The sequence below is a fragment of the Taudactylus pleione genome, unplaced genomic scaffold (assembly GCF_031769625.1).
Source record: "Taudactylus pleione unplaced genomic scaffold, aTauple2 ptg001431l, whole genome shotgun sequence".
Lineage (NCBI taxonomy): Eukaryota > Metazoa > Chordata > Amphibia > Anura > Myobatrachidae > Taudactylus > Taudactylus pleione.
Window position 1 is genome coordinate 124,192 of NW_028285830.1, and position 19,832 is coordinate 144,023.

A 19,832-nucleotide genomic window follows, 5' to 3' on the forward strand; every position below is an offset into this window, starting at 1 on the left:
CTCCCCTATGCAGTGCCTCCAGTAGTGCCCCCCCTATGCAGTGCCTCCAGTAGTACCCCCCTATGCAGTGCCCCAGTAGTGCCCCCCTATGCAGTGCCTCCAGTAGAGCCCCCCCTATGCAGTGCCCCCCCTATGCAGTGCCCCCAGTAGTAGTCCCCATATGCAGTGCCCCAGTAGAGCCCCTCTATGCAGTGCCCCAGTAGAGCCCCCTATGCAGTGCCCCCAGTAGAGCCCCCCCTATGCAGTGCCCCCAGTAGTACCCCTTATAAAGTGGCCCCAGCAGTACCCCCCTATTCAGTGCCTCCAGTAGTGCCTCCCCTATGCAGTGCCCCCAGTAGTGCCCCTGCTATGCAGTGCCTCCAGTAGTGCCCCCCCTATGCAGTGCCTCCAGTAGTACCCCCCTATGCAGTGCCTCCCTATGCAGTGCCTCCAGTAGTGCCCCCCCTATGCAGTGCCTCCAGTAGTGCCCCCCTATGCAGTGTCACCAGTAGTGCCTCCCCTATGCAGTGCCTCCAGTACTACCCCCCTATGCAGTGCCTCCAGTAGTGCCTCCCCTATGCAGTGCCTCCAGTAGTACCCCCCCTATGCAGTGCCTCCAGTAGTACCCCCCTATGCAGTGCCTCCAGTAGTGCCTCCCCTATGCAGTGCCTCCAGTAGTGCCCCCCCTATGCAGTGCCTCCAGTAGTACCCCCCTATGTAGTGCCCCAGTAGTGCCCACCCTATGCAGTGCCTCCAGTAGTGCCCCCCCTATGCAGTGCCCCCAGTAGTGCCCCCCTATGCAGTGCCCCCAGTAGTAGTCCCCATATGCAGTGCCTCAGTAGAGCCCCCCTATGCAGGGCCCCCAGTAGAGCCCCCCTTATGCAGTGCCCCCAGTAGTACCCCTTATAAAGTGGCCCCAGCAGTGGTCCGCCTTATGAGTGTCCTACCCGGCGCCGGTGTGTTTGTTACTGTGTAGTGCGGACCGCACTCACTGTGGTCCGCACTACACTTACTGAAACTGATGGCGCTACGCCACTGATAGGCGGGCAGGGGGGCTTTCTGGGTACTCAGAACCCCTCCCCCTGCGTGGGTACCGTCATCATCTGAGTGTGTATCTTTCAACACTTAGGGGGGAATTCAATTAGATGCGAGTTTGGTCCCACAAGGTGAAATCCCGGCAAATTCGCCTTGCGGATTACATTTGCAATTCTATTCCAAGCTCACATTTCTTTTTCAGAGTAAAGTCGCCTGTTTTTGTTCGCACTCCCTGAGCAGGGAAGACGTAGGGAAAATCTGTATTTTAAGGTAAAAATGTCATGGATTTGCTTCAGAACCCTTCGGACACCTCCCTAATGACTAATTTTTCAATTAGCTTAATTGGGCCAATAATTACATGTCATTTTTGGGGTTAGAACAAATAAATGGCCTCAAATTACCACAAATAAGCTTTTAGCTAAATAATGCACCCCAAATTTAATTTAAGTATTTAATTCAACGAAAAATAATTGTTTTCTATTTTTTCACATGTTATACAGCTGCCTCAAATTTCCCCCAAAGCATCTTCTGTTCTACTTTTTTTTTGCATTTTCCTTTTACTTCCTTTGTAATTAAACAAAATTCTACAGCTTTTTACGAGTATTTTAGCTTTTTTTTTTTTTTTTTTTTTTAGAGATGCACAAATCAGCCATATGACACCTGTTAAAGCATAAAGGACCTGATTCAGAGGCGGTCGTTCGATGCAAGCGGTCGCACAGATGCCCTGATTCAGAGTCGGACGATCTGACAGAGCGCTCGCTCTGAATCAGGGCCGGGCTTTGTTTTTTTCAGAACGGCCTCCTTGCCGCTCGCATAGCTGTGGGTGACCACCCACAGCTATAGCGAGTGGCTATGATGATGGTCGCGATGGTTTTGACCATTGCGACCATCGGGCTTGCGACGAGACCCTTGTGGTAGGTTCTCGTTGCCGCAAGCCCCAGAGTGCTTTCGGCTCTAACAGAGCCGAAAGCACTCCCACTGAAATCACTTGTGATGTCAGTGGGGCCGGCCCCATACGGTAGGCGTTCCAATGGGAACGCCTCTGTCTGGGAAGCCACGCCCCCGGGCCCGCCCACCAAAGGAGGCATGCTGTCACTCAACATCGACAGCACGCCCCCTTTGGTACGAGACCCGGAGCGACGGATTGCCCGTCGCTATCCGGATCTCGCGCATGCGCACTGGGCCACCATCGACCCGCTTGCGAGCGCATAGCGTTCGCGAGCGGTTCTGAATCAGGCCCAGAATCAGGGCGGCCACTTGCATCCTGAACGGCCGCCTCCTTGTCGATCGTTAAGCTGTGGTTACAACCGACCAGGGACTCGTATATACATTGGCACACTGCACGTGAGTTTTGGCTATTCCCTGCCTTATAAAGCCATGCACTAAGATCGATCTATTGGAAATACGAATACCTATGATTTCTCACATGTGTGTTTTCCTATCTCCAGATATAAATAGGAACTGAACAACAAGCTCATTACCGTCATTGGAGATATTTAGTGATTTTTTCAGCTTGATTGATATATGCTGAATTTATACAGAAAGGAAAGCGGTGGATACTATTTGTGCACTTAAAAGGATACAGAAATATAACTGTGTTACTATCATGGTGGATACAGAAATATAACTGTGTTACTATCATGGTGTATACAGAAATATAACTGTGTTACTATCATGGTGGATACAGATATATAACTGTGTTACTATCATGGTGGATACAGAAATATAACTGTGTTACTATCATGGTGTATACAGAAATATAACTGTGTTACTATCATGGTGTATACAGAAATATAACTGTGTTACTATCAGGGTGGATACAGATATATAACTGTGTTACTATCATGGTGGATACAGAAATATAACTGTGTTACTATCATGGTGGATACAGATATATAACTGTGTTACTATCATGGTGTATACAGATATATAACTGTGTTACTATCATGGTGGATACAGATATATAACTGTGTTACTATCATGGTGGATACAGATATATAACTGTGTTACTATCATGGTGGATACAGATATATAACTGTGTTACTATCATGGTGGATACAGATATATAACTGTGTTACTATCATGGTGGATACAGATATATAACTGTGTTACTATCATGGTGGATACAGATATATAACTGTGTTACTATCATGGTGGATACAGATATATAACTGTGTTACTATCATGGTGGATACAGATATATAACTGTGTTACTATCATGGTGGATACAGAATTATAACTGTGTTACTATCAGGGTGGATACAGATATATAACTGTGTTACTATCATGGTGGATACAGATATATAACTGTGTTACTATCAGGGTGGATACAGATATATAACTGTGTTACTATCATGGTGGATACAGATATATAACTGTGTTACTATCAGGGTGGATACAGAAATATAACTGTGTTACTATCATGGTGGATACAGATATATAACTGTGTTACTATCATGGTGGATACAGATATATAACTGTGTTACTATCATGGTGGATACAGATATATAACTGTGTTACTATCATGGTGGATACAGATATATAACTGTGTTACTATCATGGTGGATACAGATATATAACTGTGTTACTATCATGGTGGATACAGATATATAACTGTGTTACTATCATGGTGGATACAGATATATAACTGTGTTACTATCATGGTGGATACAGATATATAACTGTGTTACTATCATGGTGTATACAGATATATAACTGTGTTACTATCATGGTGGATACAGAAATATAACTGTGTTACTATCATGGTGGATACAGATATATAACTGCGTTACTATCATGGTGGATACAGATATATAACTGTGTTACTATCATGGTGGATACAGAATTATAACTGTGTTACTATCATGGTGGATACAGATATATAACTGTGTTACTATCATGGTGGATACAGATATATAACTGTGTTACTATCATGGTGGATACAGATATATAACTGTGTTACTATCATGGTGGATACAGAATTATAACTGTGTTACTATCATGGTGGATACAGATATATAACTGTGTTACTATCATGGTGGATACAGGAATATAACTGTGTTACTATCATGGTGGATACAGATATATAACTGTGTTACTATCATGGTGTATACAGATATATAACTGTGTTACTATCATGGTGGATACAGATATATAACTGTGTTACTATCATGGTGGATACAGATATATAACTGCGTTACTATCATGGTGTATACAGATATATAACTGTGTTACTATCATGGTGGATACAGAATTATAACTGTGTTACTATCATGGTGGATACAGAAATATAACTGTGTTACTATCATGGTGGATACAGATATATAACTGTGTTACTATCATGGTGGATACAGAAATATAACTGTGTTACTATCATGGTGGATACAGATATATAACTGTGTTACTATCATGGTGGATACAGATATATAACTGTGTTACTATCATGGTGGATACAGATATATAACTGTGTTACTATCATGGTGGATACAGATATATAACTGTGTTACTATCATGGTGGATACAGAAATATAACTGTGTTACTATCATGGTGGATACAGATATATAACTGTGTTACTATCATGGTGGATACAGATATATAACTGTGTTACTATCATGGTGGATACAGATATATAACTGTGTTACTATCATGGTGGATACAGATATATAACTGTGTTACTATCATGGTGGATACAGATATATAACTGTGTTACTATCATGGTGGATACAGATATATAACTGTGTTACTATCATGGTGGATACAGAATTATAACTGTGTTACTATCAGGGTGGATACAGATATATAACTGTGTTACTATCATGGTGGATACAGATATATAACTGTGTTACTATCATGGTGGATACAGATATATAACTGTTACTATCATGGTGGATACAGATATATAACTGTGTTACTATCATGGTGGATACAGATATATAACTGTGTTACTATCAGGGTGGATACAGAAATATAACTGTGTTACTATCATGGTGGATACAGAAATATAACTGTGTTACTATCATGGTGGATACAGATATATAACTGTGTTACTATCAGGGTGGATACAGATATATAACTGTGTTACTATCAGGGTGGATACAGAAATATAACTGTGTTACTATCATGGTGGATACAGATATATAACTGTGTTACTATCATGGTGGATACAGATATATAACTGTGTTACTATCATGGTGGATACAGATATATAACTGTGTTACTATCATGGTGGATACAGAATTATAACTGTGTTACTATCATGGTGGATACAGATATATAACTGTGTTACTATCATGGTGGATACAGGAATATAACTGTGTTACTATCATGGTGGATACAGATATATAACTGTGTTACTATCATGGTGTATACAGATATATAACTGTGTTACTATCATGGTGGATACAGATATATAACTGTGTTACTATCATGGTGGATACAGATATATAACTGCGTTACTATCATGGTGTATACAGATATATAACTGTGTTACTATCATGGTGGATACAGAATTATAACTGTGTTACTATCATGGTGGATACAGATATATAACTGTGTTACTATCATGGTGGATACAGAAATATAACTGTGTTACTATCATGGTGGATACAGATATATAACTGTGTTACTATCATGGTGGATACAGATATATAACTGTGTTACTATCATGGTGGATACAGATATATAACTGTGTTACTATCATGGTGGATACAGAAATATAACTGTGTTACTATCATGGTGGATACAGAAATATAACTGTGTTACTATCATGGTGGATACAGAAATATAACTGTGTTACTATCATGGTGGATACAGATATATAACTGTGTTACTATCATGGTGGATACAGATATATAACTGTGTTACTATCATGGTGGATACAGAAATATAACTGTGTTACTATCATGGTGTATACAGATATATAACTGTGTTACTATCATGGTGGATACAGATATATAACTGTGTTACTATCATGGTGGATACAGATATATAACTGTGTTACTATCATGGTGGATACAGATATATAACTGTGTTACTATCATGGTGGATACAGAAATATAACTGTGTTACTATCATGGTGGATACAGAAATATAACTGTGTTACTATCATGGTGGATACAGATATATAACTGTGTTACTATCATGGTGGATACAGAAATATAACTGTGTTACTATCATGGTGGATACAGATATATAACTGTGTTACTATCATGGTGGATACAGATATATAACTGTGTTACTATCATGGTGGATACAGATATATAACTGTGTTACTATCATGGTGGATACAGAATTATAACTGTGTTACTATCATGGTGGATACAGATATATAACTGTGTTACTATCATGGTGGATACAGATATATAACTGTGTTACTATCATGGTGGATACAGATATATAACTGTGTTACTATCATGGTGGATACAGATATATAACTGTGTTACTATCATGGTGGATACAGATATATAACTGTGTTACTATCATGGTGGATACAGATATATAACTGTGTTACTATCATGGTGGATACAGATATATAACTGTGTTACTATCATGGTGGATACAGATATATAACTGTGTTGTTACTAACAAGATACAATATCTGATCACCCACTGACTCCCTTTCTCTGTTTTTCCCTTTTTTCTGCATTTGGATATTAATTCTGACTGACCATCTGAGCTAATTGTTATGTGATTTAATTGTGTTTTATTCTGACATATATAATGCCGCCTCTTTTGCCAACTGATTACTTCCTCCCACTCCCGCATCCAAGACTTTGCCTGTGCTGCTCCTCACCTCTGGAACTCTCTCCCTCTCCCCATCAGACTCTGCACTTCTCTACAAATCTTGAAATGGGCTCTCAGGACCCACTACGTCATTATAGCCTTCCAGCTCTCATCCTAACCCGCTGCTCCATGCTCCTTCCTCCCCGTCTACCCCATCTGTGTCACGCCTGTCTGTCTGCCCCTCCCCTTCTGTGTCACACCTGTGTCTGCCCCTCCCCTTCTGTGTCACACCTGTCTGTCTGCCCCTCCCCTTCTGTGTCACACCTGTCTGTCTGCCCCTCGCCTTCTGTGTCACACCTGTGTCTGCCCCTCCCCTTCTGTGTCACACCTGTCTGTCTGCCCCTCCCCTTCTGTGTCACACCTGTCTGCCCCTCCCCTTCTGTGTCACACCTGTCTGTCTGCCCCTCCCCTTCTGTGTCACGCCTGTCTAACTGCCCCTCCCCTTCTGTGTCACGCCTGTCTAACTGCCCCTCCCCTTCTGTGTCACACCTGTCTGTCTGCCCCTCCCCTTCTGTGTCACACCTGTCTGTCTGCCCCTCCCCTTCTGTGTCACACCTGTCTGTCTGCCCCTCCCCTTCTGTGTCACACCTGTCTGCCCCTCCCCTTCTGTGTCACACCTGTTTGTCTGCCCCTCCCCTTCTGTGTCACACCTGTGTCTGCCCCTCCCCTTCTGTGTCACACCTGTCTGCCCCTCCCCTTCTGTGTCACACCTGTCTGTCTGCCCCTCCCCTTCTGTGTCACGCCTGTCTGTCTCTCCCCTTCTGTGTCACACCTGTCTGTCTGCCCCTCCCCTTCTGTGTCACGCCTGTCTGTCTGCCCCTCCCCTTCTGTGTCACTCCTGTCTGTCTGCCCCTCCCCTTCTGTGTCACACCTGTCTGTCTGCCCCTCCCCATTAGAATGTAAGCTCTCATGAGCAGGGACCTCTTCCCTCATGTGCTTCTCTTTACATTTTCTTCTACTCCTTACTCCCCATAAGGCACCTAACACGTCTCTGCCAACTCCCGGCTGCTTATTGTGAGTGATTTAATCGCTATTGCAGCAATGTATATAAATCGTGTCCTTGTCCTGCACTGTAATGTACTGTAAGTTACTTGTATCTTGTTCACTTATTAGTTCTATGTACTATGTAAGGCGCTGCGGAACACTTGTGGCGCCATATAAATAAAGGATAATAATAATAATAATTTAGTCAAATTTTTATATCTATATATTTTATTGGTATTAAATTATCCGTTTTCTGACAGCGCTTATGTACTATTTTTCCTTCTATTCCTTGGTGGGTGTATATACTGTATTTCCTACCTCTTATTCAATAAGCAGCAGTCAGAATATTAATTGTATTATTAATTCCTTTACTAATATCAATGTTATTATTACATCTATCCAATTCACCTGGAAGGTGTAGCGCCAGATTATCATTTGTTGTCTATAGTGATACTGTAAGGTGCCGCGATTGTTAGGGAACTGCTGCTGTATACAATCATATAACAGCGATCAGTCTTAGTACTATAGGCCTGTTTCAGAGATGGACGTTGTGCCGATGTATACGCAGTTGAGCCATTATCGGTAATCTACGCATGTTTCAAGTTTAATTATGGATGACGAGCATGTTTATACAAATCCAAACAGCTGCGACACATTTCCGCAGATGATGCACACGGAATCACAGTCGCGACAGCATTTGCGCCCATCTCTGAATAAGGCCCTATAGCAGGGGTCTTCAACCGTGGCCCTCCAGCTGCTGTGGAACTACACATCCCAGCATGCACTGCCATGGTTTTAGCATGCTGTTATATCAAAAAAGTGTCAGTGCATGCTGGGATGTGTAGTTCCACAGCAGCTGGAGGGCCAAGGTTGAAGACCCCTTAGATCTCTGCTGCTTACACTGCTGATCACATTTCTGCGCCATTATGGTTTCCTATAGTGACCAGACATATACGTTGTCCTTTTATACATACGTCTGGTCTTTGTATCACCGGATTTAATTATAGTTTCCATTATCAGTCATCAGGCTAAGATTACTATAATCATGTTCTAATTCCAGATGGGAGACAAGAACAAAGAAGCGATTGTGTATTTGTTAGTGACATTGCACAGCGGTGATCCGACTTACTAAGAGTAAAATATCCCTACTTATAATGACATGTATTTATGCAGGGTGTACGCCTGACTGAGATCTCCCATATTAAAATAACCAAAATCGGTGATCTCGCAGCAGCAGGGAAAGAAACTCTAACTCCGCAGGAACCTCAGTAATGTCTACTAAGAATCAGTCAAGTTGCAGGATTATTAAAACATATGAGCTTATTATTAACTTGTTATTTATATAGCGCACACCTACTCCGTAGCGTGTTACAAAGCGTATATCAGTCAGTCACAAAGTCAACCCCTGCCCCAGTGCTTACACTCTATATTCCCCATCACATGGTCACACACATACACACTAGGGGTCACATCACTCCCTGCCCCAGTGCTTACACTCTATATTCCCCATCACATGGTCACACACATACACACTAGGGGTCACATCACTCCCTGCCCCAGTGCAGCTTACACTCTATATTCCCCATCACATGGTCACACACATACACACTAGGGGTCACATCACTCCCTACCCCGATGCTTACACTCTATATTCCCCATCACATGGTCACACACATACACACTAGGGGTCACATCACTCCCTGCCCCAGTGCTTACACTCTATATTCCCCATCACATGGTCACACACATACACACTAGGGGTCACATCACTCCCTGCCCCAGTGCAGCTTACACTCTATATTCCCCATCACATGGTCACACACATACACACTAGGGGTCACATCACTCCCTGCCCCAGTGCTTACACTCTATATTCCCCATCATATGGTCACACACATACACACTAGGGGTCACATCACTCCCTGCCCCAGTGCAGCTTACACTCTATATTCCCCATCATATGGTCACACACATACACACTAGGGGTCACATCACTCCCTGCCCCAGTGCAGCTTACACCCTATATTCCCCATCACATGGTCACACACATACACACTAGGGGTCACATCACTCCCTGCCCCAGTGCTTACACTCTATATTCCCCATCACATGGTCACACACATACACACTAGGGGTCACATCACTCCCTGCCCCAGTGCTTACACTCTATATTCCCCATCATATGGTCACACACATACACACTAGGGGTCACATCACTCCCTGCCCCAGTGCTTACACTCTATATTCCCCATCATATGGTCACACACATACACACTAGGGGTCACATCACTCCCTGCCCCAGTGCTTACACTCTATATTCCCCATCATATGGTCACACACATACACACTAGGGGTCACATCACTCCCTGCCCCAGTGCTTACACTCTATATTCCCCATCACATGGTCACACACATACACACTAGGGGTCACATCACTCCCTGCCCCAGTGCAGCTTACACTCTATATTCCCCATCACATGGTCACACACATACACACTAGGGGTCACATCACTCCCTGCTCCAGTGCTTACACTCTATATTCCCCATCATATGGTCACACACTTACACACTAGGGGTCACATCACTCCCTGCCCCAGTGCTTACACTCTATATTCCCCATCACATGGTCACACACATACACACTAGGGGTCACATCACTCCCTGCTCCAGTGCTTACACTCTATATTCCCCATCATATGGTCACACACTTACACACTAGGGGTCACATCACTCCCTGCCCCAGTGCTTACACTCTATATTCCCCATCATATGGTCACACACTTACACACTAGGGGTCACATCACTCCCTGCCCCAGTGCTTACACTCTATATTCCCCATCACATGGTCACACACATACACACTAGGGGTCACATCACTCCCTGCCCCAGTGCTTACACTCTATATTCCCCATCACATGGTCACACACACACACACTAGGGGTCACATCACTCCCTGCTCCAGTGCTTACACTCTATATTCCCCATCATATGGTCACACACACACACACTAGGGGTCACATCACTCCCTGCTCCAGTGCTTACACTCTATATTCCCCATCATATGGTCACACACATACACACTAGGGGTCACATCACTCCCTGCTCCAGTGCTTACACTCTATATTCCCCATCATATGGTCACACACTTACACACTAGGGGTCACATCACTCCCTGCCCCAGTGCTTACACTCTATATTCCCCATCACATGGTCACACACATACACACTAGGGGTCACATCACTCCCTGCCCCAGTGCAGCTTACACTCTATATTCCCCATCACATGGTCACACACACACACACTAGGGGTCACATCACTCCCTGCTCCAGTGCTTACACTCTATATTCCCCATCACATGGTCACACACATACACACTAGGGGTCACATCACTCCCTGCCCCAGTGCTTACACTCTATATTCCCCATCACATGGTCACACACATACACACTAGGGGTCACATCACTCCCTGCCCCAGTGCAGCTTACACTCTATATTCCCCATCACATGGTCACACACATACACACTAGGGGTCACATCACTCCCTGCCCCAGTGCTTACACTCTATATTCCCCATCACATGGTCACACACATACACACTAGGGGTCACATCACTCCCTGCCCCAGTGCAGCTTACTCTCTATATTCCCCATCACATGGTCACACACATACACACTAGGGGTCACATCACTCCCTGCCCCAGTGCTTACACTCTATATTCCCCATCACATGGTCACACACACACACACTAGGGGTCACATCACTCCCTGCCCCAGTGCAGCTTACACTCTATATTCCCCATCACATGGTCACACACATACACACTAGGGGTCACATCACTCCCTGCTCCAGTGCTTACACTCTATATTCCCCATCACATGCTCACACACATACACACTAGGGGTCACATCACTCCCTGCCCCAGTGCTTACACTCTATATTCCCCATCACATGGTCACACACACACACACTAGGGGTCACATCACTCCCTGCCCCAGTGCAGCTTACACTCTATATTCCCCATCACATGGTCACACACATACACACTAAGGGTCACATCACTCCCTGCCCCAGTCTTACACTCTATATTCCCCATCACATGGTCACACACATACACACTAGGGGTCACATCACTCCCTGCCCCAGTGCTTACAATCTATATTCCCCATCACATGGTCACACACATACACACTAGGGGTCACATCACTCCCTGCCCCAGTGCAGCTTACACTCTATATTCCCCATCACATGGTCACACACATACACACTAGGGGTCACATCACTCCCTGCCCCAGTGCTTACACTCTATATTCCCCATCACATGGTCACACACATACACACTAGGGGTCACATCACTCCCTGCCCCAGTGCTTACACTCTATATTCCCCATCACATGGTCACACACATACACACTAGGGGTCACATCACTCCCTGCTCCAGTGCTTACACTCTATATTCCCCATCACATGCTCACACACATACACACTAGGGGTCACATCACTCCCTGCCCCAGTGCTTACACTCTATATTCCCCATCACATGATCACAGACATACACACTAGGGGTCACATCACTCCCTGCCCCAGTGCAGCTTACACTCTATATTCCCCATCACATGGTCACACACATACACACTAGGGGTCACATCACTCCCTGCCCCAGTGCTTACACTCTATATTCCCCATCACATGGTCACACACATACACACTAGGGGTCACATCACTCCCTGCCCCAGTGCTTACACTCTATATTCCCCATCACATGCTCACACACATACACACTAGGGGTCACATCACTCCCTGCCCCAGTGCTTACACTCTATATTCCCCATCACATGGTCACACACATACACACTAGGGGTCACATCACTCCCTGCCCCAGGGCTTACACTCTATATTCCCCATCATATGGTCACACACTTACACACTAGGGATCACATCACTCCCTGCCCCAGTGCTTACACTCTATATTCCCCATCACGTGGTCACACACATACACACTAGGGATCACATCACTCCCTGCCCCAGTGCTTACACTCTATATTCCCCATCACATGGTCACACACATACACACTAGAGGTCACATCACTCCCTGCCCCAGTGCTTACACTCTATATTCCCCATCACATGGTCACACACATACACACTAGGGGTCACATCACTCCCTGCCCCAGTGCTTACACTCTATATTCCCCATCACATGGTCACACACATACACACTAGGGGTCACATCACTCCCTGCCCCAGTGCAGCTTACACTCTATATTCCCCATCACATGGTCACACACATACACACTAGGGGTCACATCACTCCCTGCCCCAGTGCTTACACTCTATATTCCCCATCACATGGTCACACACATACACACTAGGGGTCACATCACTCCCTGCCCCAGTGCTTACACTCTATATTCCCCATCACATGCTCACACACATACACACTAGGGATCACATCACTCCCTGCCCCAGTGCTTACACTCTATATTCCCCATCACATGGTCACACACATACACACTAGGGGTCACATCACTCCCTGCCCCAGTGCTTACACTCTATATTCCCCATCACATGGTCACACACATACACACTAGGGGTCACATCACTCCCTGCCCCAGTGCAGCTTACACTCTATATTCCCCATCACATGCTCACACACATACACACTAGGGATCACATCACTCCCTGCCCCAGTGCTTACACTCTATATTCCCCATCACGTGGTCACACACATACACACTAGGGATCACATCACTCCCTGCCCCAGTGCTTACACTCTATATTCCCCATCACATGGTCACACACATACACACTAGAGGTCACATCACTCCCTGCCCCAGTGCTTACACTCTATATTCCCCATCACATGGTCACACACATACACACTAGGGGTCACATCACTCCCTGCCCCAGTGCTTACACTCTATATTCCCCATCACATGCTCACACACATACACACTAGGGGTCACATCACTCCCTGCCCCAGTGCTTACACTCTATATTCCCCATCACATGGTCACACACATACACACTAGGGGTCACATCACTCCCTGCCCCAGGGCTTACACTCTATATTCCCCATCATATGGTCACACACTTACACACTAGGGATCACATCACTCCCTGCCCCAGTGCTTACACTCTATATTCCCCATCACGTGGTCACACACATACACACTAGGGATCACATCACTCCCTGCCCCAGTGCTTACACTCTATATTCCCCATCACATGGTCACACACATACACACTAGAGGTCACATCACTCCCTGCCCCAGTGCTTACACTCTATATTCCCCATCACATGGTCACACACATACACACTAGGGGTCACATCACTCCCTGCCCCAGTGCTTACACTCTATATTCCCCATCACATGGTCACACACATACACACTAGGGGTCACATCACTCCCTGCCCCAGTGCAGCTTACACTCTATATTCCCCATCACATGGTCACACACATACACACTAGGGGTCACATCACTCCCTGCCCCAGTGCTTACACTCTATATTCCCCATCACATGCTCACACACATACACACTAGGGATCACATCACTCCCTGCCCCAGTGCAGCTTACACTCTATATTCCCCATCACATGGTCACACACATACACACTAGGGGTCACATCACTCCCTGCCCCAGTGCTTACACTCTATATTCCCCATCACATGGTCACACACACACACACTAGGGGTCACATCACTCCCTGCCCCAGTGCAGCTTACACTCTATATTCCCCATCACATGGTCACACACTTACACACTAGGGGTCACATCACTCCCTGCCCCAGTGCTTACACTCTATATTCCCCATCACATGGTCACACACATACACACTAGGGGTCACATCACTCCCTGCCCCAGTGCTTACACTCTATATTCCCCATCACATGGTCACACACATACACACTAGGGGTCACATCACTCCCTGCCCCAGTGCTTACACTCTATATTCCCCATCATATGGTCACACACTTACACACTAGGGGTCACATCACTCCCTGCCCCAGTGCTTACACTCTATATTCCCCATCACATGATCACACACATATACACACTAGGGGTCACATCACTCCCTGCCCCAGTGCAGCTTACACTCTATATTCCCCATCACATGGTCACACACTTACACACTAGGGGTCACATCACTCCCTGCCCCAGTGCTTACACTCTATATTCCCCATCACATGGTCACACACACACACACTAGGGGTCACATCACTCCCTGCCCCAGTGCAGCTTACACTCTATATTCCCCATCACATGGTCACACACTTACACACTAGGGGTCACATCACTCCCTGGCCTAGTGCTTACACTCTATATTCCCCATCACATGGTCACACACTTACACACTAGGGGTCACATCACTCCCTGCCCCAGTGCTTACACTCTATATTCCCCATCACATGGTCACACACACACACACTAGGGATCACATCACTCCCTGCCCCAGTGCTTACACTTTATAGTCCCCATCACATGGTCACACACATACACACTAGGGATCACATCACTCCCTGCCCCAGTGCTTACACTCTATATTCCCCATCACATGGTCACACACATACACACTAGGGATCACATCACTCCCTGCCCCAGTGCTTACACTTTATAGTCCCCATCACATGGTCACACACATACACACTAGGGGTCACATCACTCCCTGCCCCAGTGCTTACACTCTATATTCCCCATCACATGGTCACACACATACACACTAGGGGTCACATCACTCCCTGCCCCAGTGCTGCTTACACTCTATATTCCCCATCACATGGTCACACACATACACACTAGGGGTCACATCACTCCCTGCCCCAGTGCTTACACTCTATATTCCCCATCACATGGTCACACACATACACACTAGGGGTCACATCACTCCCTGCCCCAGTGCTTACACTCTATATTCCCCATCACATGGTCACACACATACACACTAGGGATAATTTTTGGTCACCTACCAGTATGTTTTTGAACTTCAGTAATTATCTTTCAATTAATTTTCAAAAGAGTTGCATTATTGGCGGGATACATAGAAAGCTGGTGGAAATCAATATAAAAGAGTAATTTACATAAAAAGTAATCTCTGCTGAGCATCTGAATGCAAAGTGCTGACCTGTGAATATCCTGGGACTAATCATCAGTACTGTGGCCGCGAGAGCACCGATTGCAGAGCATTCTGCCAGATTTCCTAAATGTATACCCCACATGGGCTATTGGCGGCTATCACTGCACCCACTGACGGCTGTTTATGTCTTCCCGGGAGGTGCAGAGCTGACTAATATGGCCTCATTGTTAGATGCATCAAAGTCTGTGACTTATCCCGGTCTTTATGTGATTCTGCAAGTTATACAATGTTACATGGATGTAGCAGGAATGTGCAGCCATGTAACATCAGGATATGAGTGCAGTGTGTCTGGTATTAGCATGTCAGTATATCATGCACATATTATATATACAGCCTATATACTGTACATGCAGCTGAATGTACTCACCGGTAGGTGTCCTGCTGAGAGGATGGAGAGCAGGGAGTAATAATGGCAGAGCGTGTGCTTGGATCCCATATGTCCCAGAATCTCCCTAATGTCCCTCCCCTCATTTCTGCTAGTCCCGCTCACTGTCACTGTATCTCTCTGCTTTCCAGCAGTCTCATTCTCTCTCTGACAGTCTCCCAGTCACACTGTGCTACTCTCTCACTAACAGTCACACAGTACTACTCTCAGTCACACAGTACTACTCTCAGTGACACAGTATTACTCTCCCAGTGACAGTCTCCCAGTCACAAAGTACTACTCTCAGTGACACAGTATTACTCTCCCAGTGACACTCTCCCAGTCACACAGTACTACTCTCAGTGATACAGCATTACTTTCTCAGTGACAGTCTCTCAATTAAACAATACTATTCTCAGTGGCAGTCACACAGTACTACTCTCAGTGACACAGTATTACTCTCCCAGTGACAGTCTCCCAGTCACAAAGTGCTACTCTCAATGACACAGTATTACTCTCTCAGTGACAGTCTCCCAGTCACAAAGTGCTACTCTCAATGACACAGTATTACTCTCTCAGTGACAGTCTCCCAGTCACAAAATGCTACTCTCAATGACACAGTATTACTCTCTCAGTGACAGTCTCCCAGTCACAAAGTGCTACTCTCAATGACACAGTATTACTCTCAGTGACAGTCTCCTAGTCACAAAGTGCTACTCTCAATGACACAGTATTACTCTCTCAGTGACAGTCTCCCAGTCACAAAGTGCTACTCTCAATGACACAGTATTACTCTCTCAGTGACAGTCTCCCAGTCACAAAGTGCTACTCTCAATGACACAGTATTACTCTCAGTGTCAGTCTCCCACTGACATGGTGCTTCTCGTTCAGTGTCGGTCTCTCTTTGACATGGTGCTTCTCTCTCGTGACAGTCTCTCAGTTACACAGCACTACCCTCAGGGACAGTCTCTCAGCCACACAGCACTACTCTCAGTGACAGTCTCGCAGTAGTATTCTAAGAGAGAGTCTCCCAGTCACACAGTACTACTCTCAGTGATACAGCATTACTTTCTCAATGAGAGTCTCTCAATTAATCAATACTATTCTCAGTGGCAGTCTCACAGTACTACTCTCAGTGACACAGTATTACTCTCTCAGTGATAGTCTCTCAGTAACACAGTATTACTCTCAGTGACAGTCTCTCAGTCACACAGTACTACTCTCAGTTACACAGTATTACTCTCTCAGTGATAGTCTCAGTAACAAATTACTACTCGCAGTGACACAGTATTACTCTCAGGGACAGTCTCTCAGTCACACAGTACTACTCTCAGTGATACAGCATTACTTTCTCAATGAGAGTCTCTCAAACAATACTATTCTCAGTGGCAGTCTCACAGTACTACTCTCAGTGACACAGTATTACTTTCTCAGTGGTAGCCTCTCAGTGACGCAGTGCTTCTCTCTCAGTGACAGTCTCTCACTGATGCAGTGCTTCTCTCTCAGTGACAGTCTCTCACTGACGCAGTGCTTCTCTCTCAGTGACAGTCTCTCTTGATACAATGCTTCTCTCAGTGACAGTCTCTCAGAGAAGACAGTTTACCAGTGACATGGTGCTTCTCTATCAGTGACAGACTACCAGTGACATGGTGCTTCTCTCTCAGTGACAGCCCACCAGTGACATGGTGCTTCTCTCTCAGTGACAGCCTACCAGTGACATGGTGCTTCTCTCTCAGTGACAGCCCACCAGTGACATGGTGCTTCTCTCTCAGTGACAGCCTACCAGTGACATGGTGCTTCTCTCTCAGTGACAGCATACCAGTGACTCTCTCAGAATAGACAGTCTACCAGTGAAATGGTGCTTCTCTCTCAGTGACAGCCTACCAGTGACATGGTGCTTCTCTCTCAGTGACAGCATACCAGTGACATGGTGCTTCTCTCTCAGTGACAGCCCACCAGTGACATGGTGCTTCTCTGTCAGTGACAGCCTACCAGTGACAGTCTCAGAATAGACAGTTTACCAGTGACATGGTGCTTCTCTCTCAGTGACAGCCTACCAGTGATATGGTGCTTCTCTCTCAGTGACAGCATACCAGTAACATGGTGCTTCTCTCTCAGTGACAGCCCACCAGTGACATGGTGCGTCTCTCTCAATGACAGCCTACCAGTGACATGGTGCTTCTCTCTCAGTGACAGCCTACCAGTGACATGGTGCGTCTCTCTCAATGACATCCTACCAGTGACATGGTGCTTCTCTCTCAGTGACAGCATACCAGTGACACTCTCAGAATAGACAGTTTACCAGTGACATGGTGCTTCTCTCTCAGTGACAGTCTACCAGTGATATGGTGCTTCTCTCTCAGTGACAGCCTACCAGTAACATGGTGCTTCTCTCTCAGTGACAGCCTACCAGTGATATGGTGCTTCTCTCTCAGTGACAGCATACCAGTAACATGGTGCTTCTCTCTCAGTGACAGCCTACCAGTAACATGGTGCTTCTCTCTCAGTGACAGCCCACCAGTGACATGGTGCTTCTCTGTCAGTGACAGCCTACCAGTGACAGTCTCAGAATAGACAGTTTACCAGTGACATGGTGCTTCTCTCTCAGTGACAGCCTACCAGTGATATGGTGCTTCTCTCTCAGTGACAGCATACCAGTAACATGGTGCTTCTCTCTCAGTGACAGCCCACCAGTGACATGGTGCGTCTCTCTCAATGACAGCCTACCAGTGACATGGTGCTTCTCTCTCAGTGACAGCCTACCAGTGACATGGTGCGTCTCTCTCAATGACAGCCTACCAGTGACATGGTGCTTCTCTCTCAGTGACAGCATACCAGTGACACTCTCAGAATAGACAGTTTACCAGTGACATGGTGCTTCTCTCTCAGTGACAGTCTACCAGTGATATGGTGCTTCTCTCTCAGTGACAGCCTACCAGTAACATGGTGCTTCTCTCTCAGTGACAGCCTACCAGTGATATGGTGCTTCTCTCTCAGTGACAGCATACCAGTAACATGGTGCTTCTCTCTCAGTGACAGCCTACCAGTAACATGGTGCTTCTCTCTCAGTGACAGCATACCAGTAACATGGTGCTTCTCTCTCAGTGACAGCCTACCAGTGACATGGTGCTTCTCTCTCAGTGACAGCATACCAGTGATATGGTGCTTCTCTCTCAGTGACAGCCTACCAGTAACATGGTGCTTCTCTCTCAGTGACAGCCTACCAGTGATATGGTGCTTCTCTCTCAGTGACAGCCTACCAGTAACATGGTGCTTCTCTCTCAGTGACAGCATACCAGTAACATGGTGCTTCTCTCTCAGTGACAGCCTACCAGTGACACTCTCAGAATAGACAGTCTACCAGTGATATGGTGCTTCTCTCTCAGTGACAGCCCACCAGTGACACTCTCAGAATAGACAGTCTACCAGTGATATGGTGCTTCTCTCTCAGTGACAGCCTACCAGCAACATGGTGCTTCTCTCTCAGTGACAGCCTACCAGTGACTCTCTCAGAATAGACAGTTTACCAGTGACATGGTGCTTCTCTCTCAG

The 19,832-nt window shown here is 45.8% G+C and overlaps 1 protein-coding gene across 6 annotated transcripts in view; it reads right to left on the reverse strand.

The window, feature by feature from the left end:
- The window catches only part of MCOLN3 (mucolipin TRP cation channel 3), a 96,954-nt gene that overhangs the window by 69,985 nt on the left and 7,137 nt on the right, over positions 1 to 19,832 (reverse strand). Inside the window, exon 1 of one of the 6 annotated variants that reach the window (XM_088463710.1) lies at positions 18,583 to 18,606. The exons of 2 other annotated variants lie outside the window; for them this stretch is intronic. The gene's annotated coding sequence lies outside the window, so the exon portion shown is untranslated. 3 more of the 6 variants (XM_088463707.1, XM_088463708.1, XM_088463709.1) reach the window with 3 other exon arrangements.